Source organism: Bombina bombina, unplaced genomic scaffold (assembly GCF_027579735.1).
Source record: "Bombina bombina isolate aBomBom1 unplaced genomic scaffold, aBomBom1.pri scaffold_648, whole genome shotgun sequence".
In the NCBI taxonomy this organism is placed as follows: domain Eukaryota; kingdom Metazoa; phylum Chordata; class Amphibia; order Anura; family Bombinatoridae; genus Bombina; species Bombina bombina.
In genome coordinates this window covers 116,096-125,136 of record NW_026512540.1, presented here as the reverse complement: position 1 = coordinate 125,136, position 9,041 = coordinate 116,096, and the positions used below count along the sequence as shown (strand labels likewise).

Genomic DNA, 9,041 nt, shown 5'->3' with positions numbered 1-9,041 from the left:
AGTTTATTTCATTGTATTTATTTGTAGGTATTTTATTTAATTAATTTGTTGATAGTGTAGTGTTAGGTTTAATTGTAGATAATTGTAGGTAGTTTATTTAATTTATTTATTGATAGTATAGTGTTAGGTTTAATTGTAACTTAGGTTAGGATTTATTTTACAGGTAATTTTATAATTATTTTAACTAGGTAGCTATTAAATAGTTATTAACTATTTAATAGCTATTGTACCTGGTTAAAATAAATACAAAGTTGCCTGTAAAATAAATATTAATCCTAAAATAGCTACAATATAATTAAAATTTATATTGTAGCTATATTAGGATTTATTTTACAGGTAAGTATTTAGCTTTAAATAGGAATAATTTATAGGGGTCGGCGGTGTTAGGGGCAGCAGATTAGGGGTACATAGGGATAACGTAGGTTGCGGCGGTGTACGGAGCGGCAGATTAGGTGTTAATAATAATATGCAGGGGTCAGCGATAGCGGGGGCAGCAGATTAGGGGTTAATAAATATAATATAGGGGTCTGCGGTGTTAGGGGCAGCAGATTAGGGGTACATAGGGATAACGTAGGTTGCGGCGGTGTACGGAGCGGCAGATTAGGGGTTAATAATAATATGCAGGGGTCAGCGATAGCGGGGGCGGCAGATTAGGGGTTAATAAGTGTAAGGTTAGGGGTGTTTAGACTCGGGGTACATGTTAGTGTGTTAGGTGCAGACTTAGGAAGTGTTTCCCCATAGGAAACAATGGGGCTGCGTTAGGAGCTGAACGCTGCTTTTTTGCAGGTGTTAGTTTTTTTTTCAGCTCAAACAGCCCCATTGTTTCCTATGGGGGAATCGTGCACAAGCACGTTTTTGAAGCTGGCCGCGTCCGTAAGCACCGCTGGTATCGAGAGTTGCAGTGGCGGTAAATATGCTCTACGCTCCCTTTTTTGGAGCCTAACGCAGCCCTTCTGTGAACTCTAAATACCAGTGGTATTTAAAAGGTGCGGGGAAAAAAAAGCATGCGTAGCTAACACACCCCTTTGGCCGCAGAACTCTAAATCTAGCCGTTAGGGTTTATTTTATAGGTAAGTATTTAGTTTTAAAAAGGAATAATTTAGTTAATGATAGTAATTTTATTTAGATTTATTTGAATTATATTTAAGTTAGGGGGGTTAGGGTTAGACTTAGGTTTAGGGGTTAATACATTTAGAATAGTGGTTTGGACGTTGGGGACGGCAGATTAAGGGTTAATAAGTGTAGGTAGGTTAAGGAGACATTAGGGCGGCAGATTAGGGGGTTAATAAATATAATGTAGGTGTCGGCGATGTTGGGGGCAGCAGATTAGGGGTTATTAAATATAATGTAGGTGGCGGCGATGTTGGGGGCAGCAGATTAGGGGTTAATAAATATAATGTAGGTGGCGGCGATGTCCGGAGCGGCAGATTAGGGGTTAATAAGTATAATATAGGTGTCTGCAATGTTGGGGGCGGCAGATTAGGGGTTAATAAGTGTAAGATTAGGGGTGTTTAGACTTGGGGTTCATGTTAGGGTGTTAGGTGTAAATATAACTTTAGTTTCCCCATCGGAATCAATGGGGCTGCCTTACGACCAGATCACCCCTGATTTAAGCAGCGCTGGTATTGGAGTGTGGTATGGAGCTCAATTTTGCTCTACGCGCACTTCTTGCCTGTTAACGCCGGGTTTGTAAAAACCTGTAATACCAGCACTATAGGTAAGTGAACTGTGAGAATAAACTGCACGTTAGCACCGCACAGCTCATAACGCAAAACTCGTAATCTGGACGTTTGTTATTTTTGTAAGGTTAGGTTTTTGGTTTTCAGTAATCTTAGGGTTGTTTTATTCTCTGCAAGGGTATTTTTTTTATATTTTCTGTAATCTTAGTTTTGTTTTTTCAGTAATCTTAGGGTTTTTTATTTTATGTAATGTTTGGGTTTTTTGTAATGCAGGTTTTTTTTGTTTGTAATTTTTGAATGCTTTTTAGGTAGTTAGTATATTTTTAATTTTATTTCAGTGTATTTTAATTGGGGTTAAGTTAGGGGGTGTCAAGTTACGGGGCTTTGTTTTTAGTTTAATTCTTTGTGCTGTAGGGGTAAGAGGATTAGGGGTTAATAGGTTAATTGGGTGTTTGCATTGTGGGGGCTGGCAGATTAGGGGCTAATAGGTTAATTGGGTGTTTGCATTGTGGGGGGTTGGCGGATTAGGGGTTAACAAGTTAATTAGGTGTTTGCAATGTCGGGGGATGGCGGTTTAGGGGTTTATATGTTTTATTAGTGATTGCGATGTATGGGGATGGCGGTTTAGGGGTTAATACATTTTATTAGTGATTGCGATGTATGGGGATGGCGGTTTAGGGGTTAATATGTTTATTTAGTATTTGTGATGTGGGGGATGGTTTTAAATGGTGTTTTAACATTTGGGTTAAAAAAAATTCCGGTTTAGATTTTTACGTATGACTTCAACATTTTTTTTTTTATGTTTATGTTACGCGTGCAATATGATATACTGGCGTAAGCTACTGTGGAACATAAAAGGGCCATAAAGATCACATTCTGGGGGTTGGGGTCCATATTGCTATGCTGAATGTTAAATATTACATTTCCCAACATCCCTGTCTCTCACTGCTGATATATATAAAAAAATGGCAATTTTCAAGCATCTTGACATGGACTTCAACCCCATTAGACTGCCACATTCAACTCTCTGTCCCTATACTACTAACTCATTAAGGTGCTACACTGTCCCTGTTACCTACTCACCCACTCTGCACACATTCAGGGAGGGGTTTCTATAAGAAACACCACATTTTGACCCAACAGCCACTTTATCTACAGTGGAGGGTTATAATGGGAGTCACACATATATTGCAGCAATGAGGCTGAGCCAGTCAAGAATGCAGGACAGCTAACCGGGCCAATTATCCCTAGTAAACTAACTGGTATTTATAGTTCTCAATCCAGGACATTTTTAACTTAGGGAGGCTTCAAACAGTTTTCTTTCACCCCTATATCAGAGCAACATTAAACTTGTTGAACTGGTCATTTTCATCTGAGACAACAGACAGTAAAAGATGTTTTGTGATCCAGAAGTTTAAATATTATATCTCCCAGCATGCCTTTCTCCAGAACTGCCAACTAATTTGCATAGTCGGTAAAGTCAGACAAAGGGCAAGATTTATCAAGCTCCGAGAAAAATGCGCAAAAAAAGTTGCGGAAATTTTCGGAGCTATTCGCAATTTCCGAAATCCAATTATTTGCCAATATTTATTAATATTGTTGAGACAAATTTCGTGCAAAAGTTTTTTGCGATGACAAGCGAATGACTATTATAGTTTCTTGGAGAATGCAATGATTTTCACTTTATTTATCACTCGCAAGTAATTATCATGAGTTTTACTTCCGGGAATAGTTTCATTGTTATTATTGTTATTGTCCTATTAAAATAAAAGAAATTAAACACGTGATTGTTTCTTATTGTTATTTCTTATTTATGATTAAAGTTGTTTTTATTCTGCCCCTTTTTTGGCGCTTCTGCACACTGTAAAGTTGCCCTCATTTGGTCGCTAAAACTATCTTCTTTTCATTGTTCTTTTTCATAATATATATATATTTTTTTTTTTTTTTAAATACTATTTTTATTGAGAACAGTAGAAAGGATACAATAGAGTGTGTACATACACATTTCACGGTTTTGGATACAATAACATAAGGTAACAGTAGAAATCATCATTTACATGAATAGCAATAGCAGGTAGTATCGAGACACTCTTAGTCACAAATTAGATCCATCCTTTCCTGTTCTCCCTTTCTCCTCCCCTAGTGGGGAGCGCTTATCAGTTTTATTGTAGCAATAAACAACATGTTTAACCGGTATGAACTATTCAACCAAGTATAGGCTTGGACTTCGCAGTGATTTGTGGTAATACATTTCTCTTTTCCCTTGTATATTTTTTTTTTTGGGTGCAATATATTTACAGAGATTTATATATATATCGTATTTATTAATATATCAATATTTTTCTACTCCAATTTTTTTTTAATTTGTATATTTATAATTTTTAATCCAAAAAATAATTGATATATTTTTTTATATATTAAATTATTTATTTATTTATTTATTTATTTATTATGTCTGCTGCTGGCCTACAGGAAAACGCATCAACTGCCAGCAAAACAAAAGGTGGTCGAAATATACCTATCTCAAAACAATGTTCTTGTAGACAAAATTTTATATCCCTATGATGTCCTGCTAGGCTGTAGAAGCAGGCAGACACCTATGGCACGTAAAAGGCAGATATGGCAAGATATAAGCCAGGAGGTATCTGCACAGGGTATAAACCCCAAAAATGTAAATAATTGTAAAAAACGTTTTTCGGATATAAAAAGAATAATTAAAATTAAACTATGCAAAGAAAAACGTTCAGCAAAAGGTACAGGGGGTGGTCCAGGATATACTGCTGATCTAATGGAGTATGAGAAGAAAGTTCTTAATTTGATGGGGCCTGAGGTTGTGGAGGGAATTGAAGTGCAAGGAGACACAGACGATTATGCAGGTAAACTATTATTATTATTATTATATTTATATTGCTAATGAAGTATTTAAATCCTAATTGAAATTGATAAATGTTTTCATTCTCCTCACTCATTACTGGTGATTGATTTCAAATACAATTTTTTTCCTTATATTAAAATTTATTTTTGTTTTCTTTGAAACTTTTGTTGAAAAGCACATTCGATGTTCAATCTGTTTTTCACTTTTTGTTTGTAATGGAAGTAACTTAAATAATGCAGTAATATATTTCCAATTTTGTGCATTGCTTATTTCACTTTAATGGATATATTACATTAATCTTGGCTATTGATTACCCTTTTTTTTTTTTAGGATCCCCATCTACACAATCAGATGCTCATGCATTAACAGAGATTGCCGCTTGCAGCAGCGTCCTGCAAGAAGTTGGTAGGTATTTGTGCCTATATTGTCCCTCAAGAGTGTGCTATATGTATTTTGCCTCTATAATTTTTTTTTTTTTTTTAAGAAGAGAATGATAATGATCAGAATATTGAAGGAGAGGACACTTTGCTCCTTTTTGAAGGTAAAGCTAAAATTTTTTTGTGTGCAAATCATATTAAAACATTATAAGACTTTTTTTTGTAGATTCAGATACAGCATGAAATTATAAGCAACTTACAATTTCACTACATTTTTCAGCTTTTATTAATTATATTGCTATCTATATTTTATAAGATGGAATGTAAATCTTAGCATCCATCCCATTTTAGGATCAGCACCATGGTTAGTGCTTGTTTATTGGAACCACTGACCATGGTGCTGAAACTAAAATATGATGGATGCTTTAAGAATTGCATTCCAGCTTATAACATACAGATAGCAATAGAATTAACAAAAGCTGACAATTGTAGTGAAATTGTAAGTTGCTTATATCCAGCAATTACAAAATTTGAATGTAATTGTTGTGGAATATTATACTTTAAAGATGCTGATACATGTGTATTCTGCCCTTTTAAAATCTCATCAATATTAAATTTAATTTTCATATTTTCAGTGAAAGATGATAGTAATCTATAATAGGTGGCATTGTCAAAATGAAATTATTGTTTATCTTCATTATAGATGATTCTGAAAATGTTGAATACGTTCTGAATTTACAACCAATACAGGAGACATCTCCTGTACATTCCTCAAGTACAAATGTAGAAGTACCAGAAGAAGAAATTGGAGATGTACACGAAGATATCCAACAAGAAGCACAAGCACCAACTGAAGAGGCAATATCAGTAAATTTGGTTAACATTCTGCAATTAGCCACAAATTTTCAGAATGAACAAAGGGCTTTTTTTCAACAGATGAGTGACCTGCAAAGTGAACGTTTGGAAATTGACAGGCAGAGTTTACTTGCTCGTCAAGAGACAAATAGGTTGCTTGCATTACTAGTGAATATTTTACAAACAAGAATTGAGAATCATTGATTTTTTTTGGGGTGGGTTTTCTTAAAATGTTTTTTTTGTTTTTTAAACAGTTAATGTATAAATGTTGGTTATGATTTATAACATATCATATGTTAAATTAAAAACTATTAATGCCGTTTGAATGTGTTTCTCTATTATTAATCTTTACCTTTTTAAAAAAAATAACAGACACATATATTATAATATAATAATTTTTTATAGAAACTAAACCAAAAATGCAAATATAATTGAAACATAGAAAGTTAAATTTTCAGGGTTATTTTTTTTTTTAATACATTTGCTCCGTTATGGCTCTTCTAAAATTTTGGATGCTTCTTGTTATTGTATGCATCATGACTTCTAACCGATCAAATTCTGCGATTATGGTCTCTCTTGAGATGAGTCCAAGTTCTTCTTCCACAACCTCTTTTAAAGATAAAAACATTTATTAAAAAAATTGTTAGTAAGATTTAACATTCATTTTGTACAATTTTTATAAACTGAAGTTTATAATATATATTAATGTGACAATCAACATTACATGCTTCATATAGAACTGAGAATTGGAATACACTTTATAATTTACTCCAATTATCTAAGTTTGTATATTGACAATATCAGTAAATTAGAAAGATGTTTCAAATTTTATGCTGTATCCAAATGCGTTTTGTATAAAGAACATTTCCACAAACATCCTACAATGTATAAATATTTGTTAATAAATATATATATATATATTTATATATCTATTTTTATATATATAAATATATATATATATGTATAAATTTTTTAATATATATATATATATATATATATATATATATATATACATATATGAGTAAAGCAAAGAGTTGTTCACTTCACAGCGCTAATCTCACAATATATAGTGTACTATTACGGTACACCTTATGTAACAAATAAAATTGCGTAAATGAATTAAAACAATGATTCCTAAACAGTGTACATCGCTACAATGTATATATACACTAGGAAATGATCCGTCTAATTAGATATTAGCAACTGTTGTTTCAATATTGTGTGAATAATGAAGAGAGAATCTTTAGTTCCCAAATATGTTTGATCGAGTCTGAAATAAGCAAGGTTGTTCTATCTTCAGAAAGTAAACGTTCAGCCTTGCAAACATGAAATTACAGCAATCCCCAAAATGGTTTCACAGGCTACTCACAATAGGTGACCTCAATCAAATGAGGTAAGGAACGGGCGTTGTTGATGTGTCAGGCCCCAGCACTGATTCTCAAGTAGCGGACTTGTGATCCTAAGCGTTGTCCCTTGAAGATTTTCTATTTGTCGGTTGGAGCCACAGAGCACAGTTAACTTCAACTCTGTCCACTTCTCGGGTTCTCCAATGTTGTTGTCCGCAACCGGTCTGGGTATCTTTGACAACTCCAACGTATTATGTAAAGGTAACAAACACGGCACATAGCATAATACTGTTTTAAAAGTAGTACGAATTTATTTACAGCACAAGAATGATACTCACAAACGAGACCTCAGTTTGTATGAGGTATCAATACAGCATCTCACTAAAAGGACCGTCGTCCCACACTATGATAAAAGATTCCACTTCAGTCGTAAGTGGTTTGCATAAAAAAGTCTTTAAGGATGAGCAGCCAGATTCAACACTCAGCCTTACGCGTTTCAAAGTTTAAAACTTCTTCCTCAGAGGCATTGTTGAATCTGGTCTGTTGTAGCCATTTTAAAAACGCCCGCTTAGCGGGGAGGGTGGGTGTGTGAACCGGCTGCTCATTCATTGGTCCATTGTGTTACACCCCTGTTATCATCCGGGGTATTATTCAGTGTGAATAGAATCGTACACAGCTAAAGATCAAATTATTTCGATGTGACCCAATTTGGAATTATCCATTATAATGTAATGTGGATCTTGCCATAAAAAAAATTATTCTAATTAGGTGTTTTATGCTCAGATGTGTCATATATTCGAACTGGAGCCTAAATGCATGTACAAGTAGTTATAGGGACCTTTGTAATATTCTAGAAGATTAATTGTCTGATCGGACATCTAATTTGCTCTATCATTAAAAATTATTTGTGAGAATACAAAAGTGTCTCGAAAGTTGTTTACCTTGCATAGAATTATATTGTACTCTAAACAAAGTTATTTCCCTCCATATTTGACCGTAGATGGTTTAAAGTTTTTTCTTTTCCTTAGTGGACTCACTTGGAAAAGGGATTTGTTTGACAAATTATAATACTGATAATTTTAAGCAGCGAAAACCCCTTATGTGTTGTCTATTTTCGTTTGTTATATATAATGATTCTATATTTCCTGAAGCTGATCTCTAAAGGTTTTGTGAATACTTTAGTTTGTTTTGTTTTAACCTAAGATGTAATCTATAAATATCTTATAAAAAAATATATATATGAGAGAAAAAAATTCTATAAAACATAATGTATATAAGGAAAAAATTATTCTATATATGTATACATACACACATATCTATATATGAGTGAATGAATATGTGTATGTATATATGAACCGGCAGTAATGCTGTATGGACTTTTTATGGACCAAGATTTATATAATTTATAAATTCTAAAGATTGTTGTTATAGAAATGCTACAATGTCTACATCTTTATTGAGTCCGCCTGGATGCAAAGTGTTAAAAGCATGTATCCAGTACGTTTCTCTTTGTCTCAGTGCTCTAACTCTGTCTCCCCCACTCTGATTTTGTGGGATATGTTCGAGGATCGTTCATTTTAAACATTTTGGATCCTTCTGATGGTATTTTCGGTAGTGGTCTGAAAGGTTATGTCCTGTAAAACCAGCTTCAATATTTTTTATATGCTCTAATAATCTGGTTTTAAAGACTCTTTTGGACCTCCCGATGTACTGGAGTCCACAGCTGCATTCTAATAGATAAACACAAAACTCACTTTTACAGTTCGTTAGAGTGTTTATTTTGCAGCTTTTATTATTAGATTTGGATTGGACCACGTGTGTTGGTTTGTTCTTATTATATGCATGTGCACAGCCTTCGCAATTTTTGCGGTTACATTTATAGAACCCTTGGCTGTTACTTTCTAACCAG

The 9,041-nt window shown here is 33.8% G+C and overlaps 1 long non-coding RNA gene across 1 annotated transcript; it reads left to right on the top strand.

Annotated features, from left to right (window-relative positions):
- Positions 1-4,918: 4,918 nt before the first annotated feature.
- LOC128644352 (uncharacterized) lies at positions 4,919-5,845 on the top strand. The gene is made up of 3 exons (XR_008399978.1): positions 4,919-4,959; positions 5,039-5,095; positions 5,635-5,845. It is a non-coding gene; the product is annotated as an uncharacterized LOC128644352 (long non-coding RNA).
- The last annotated feature ends 3,196 nt before the right edge of the window (positions 5,846-9,041 follow it).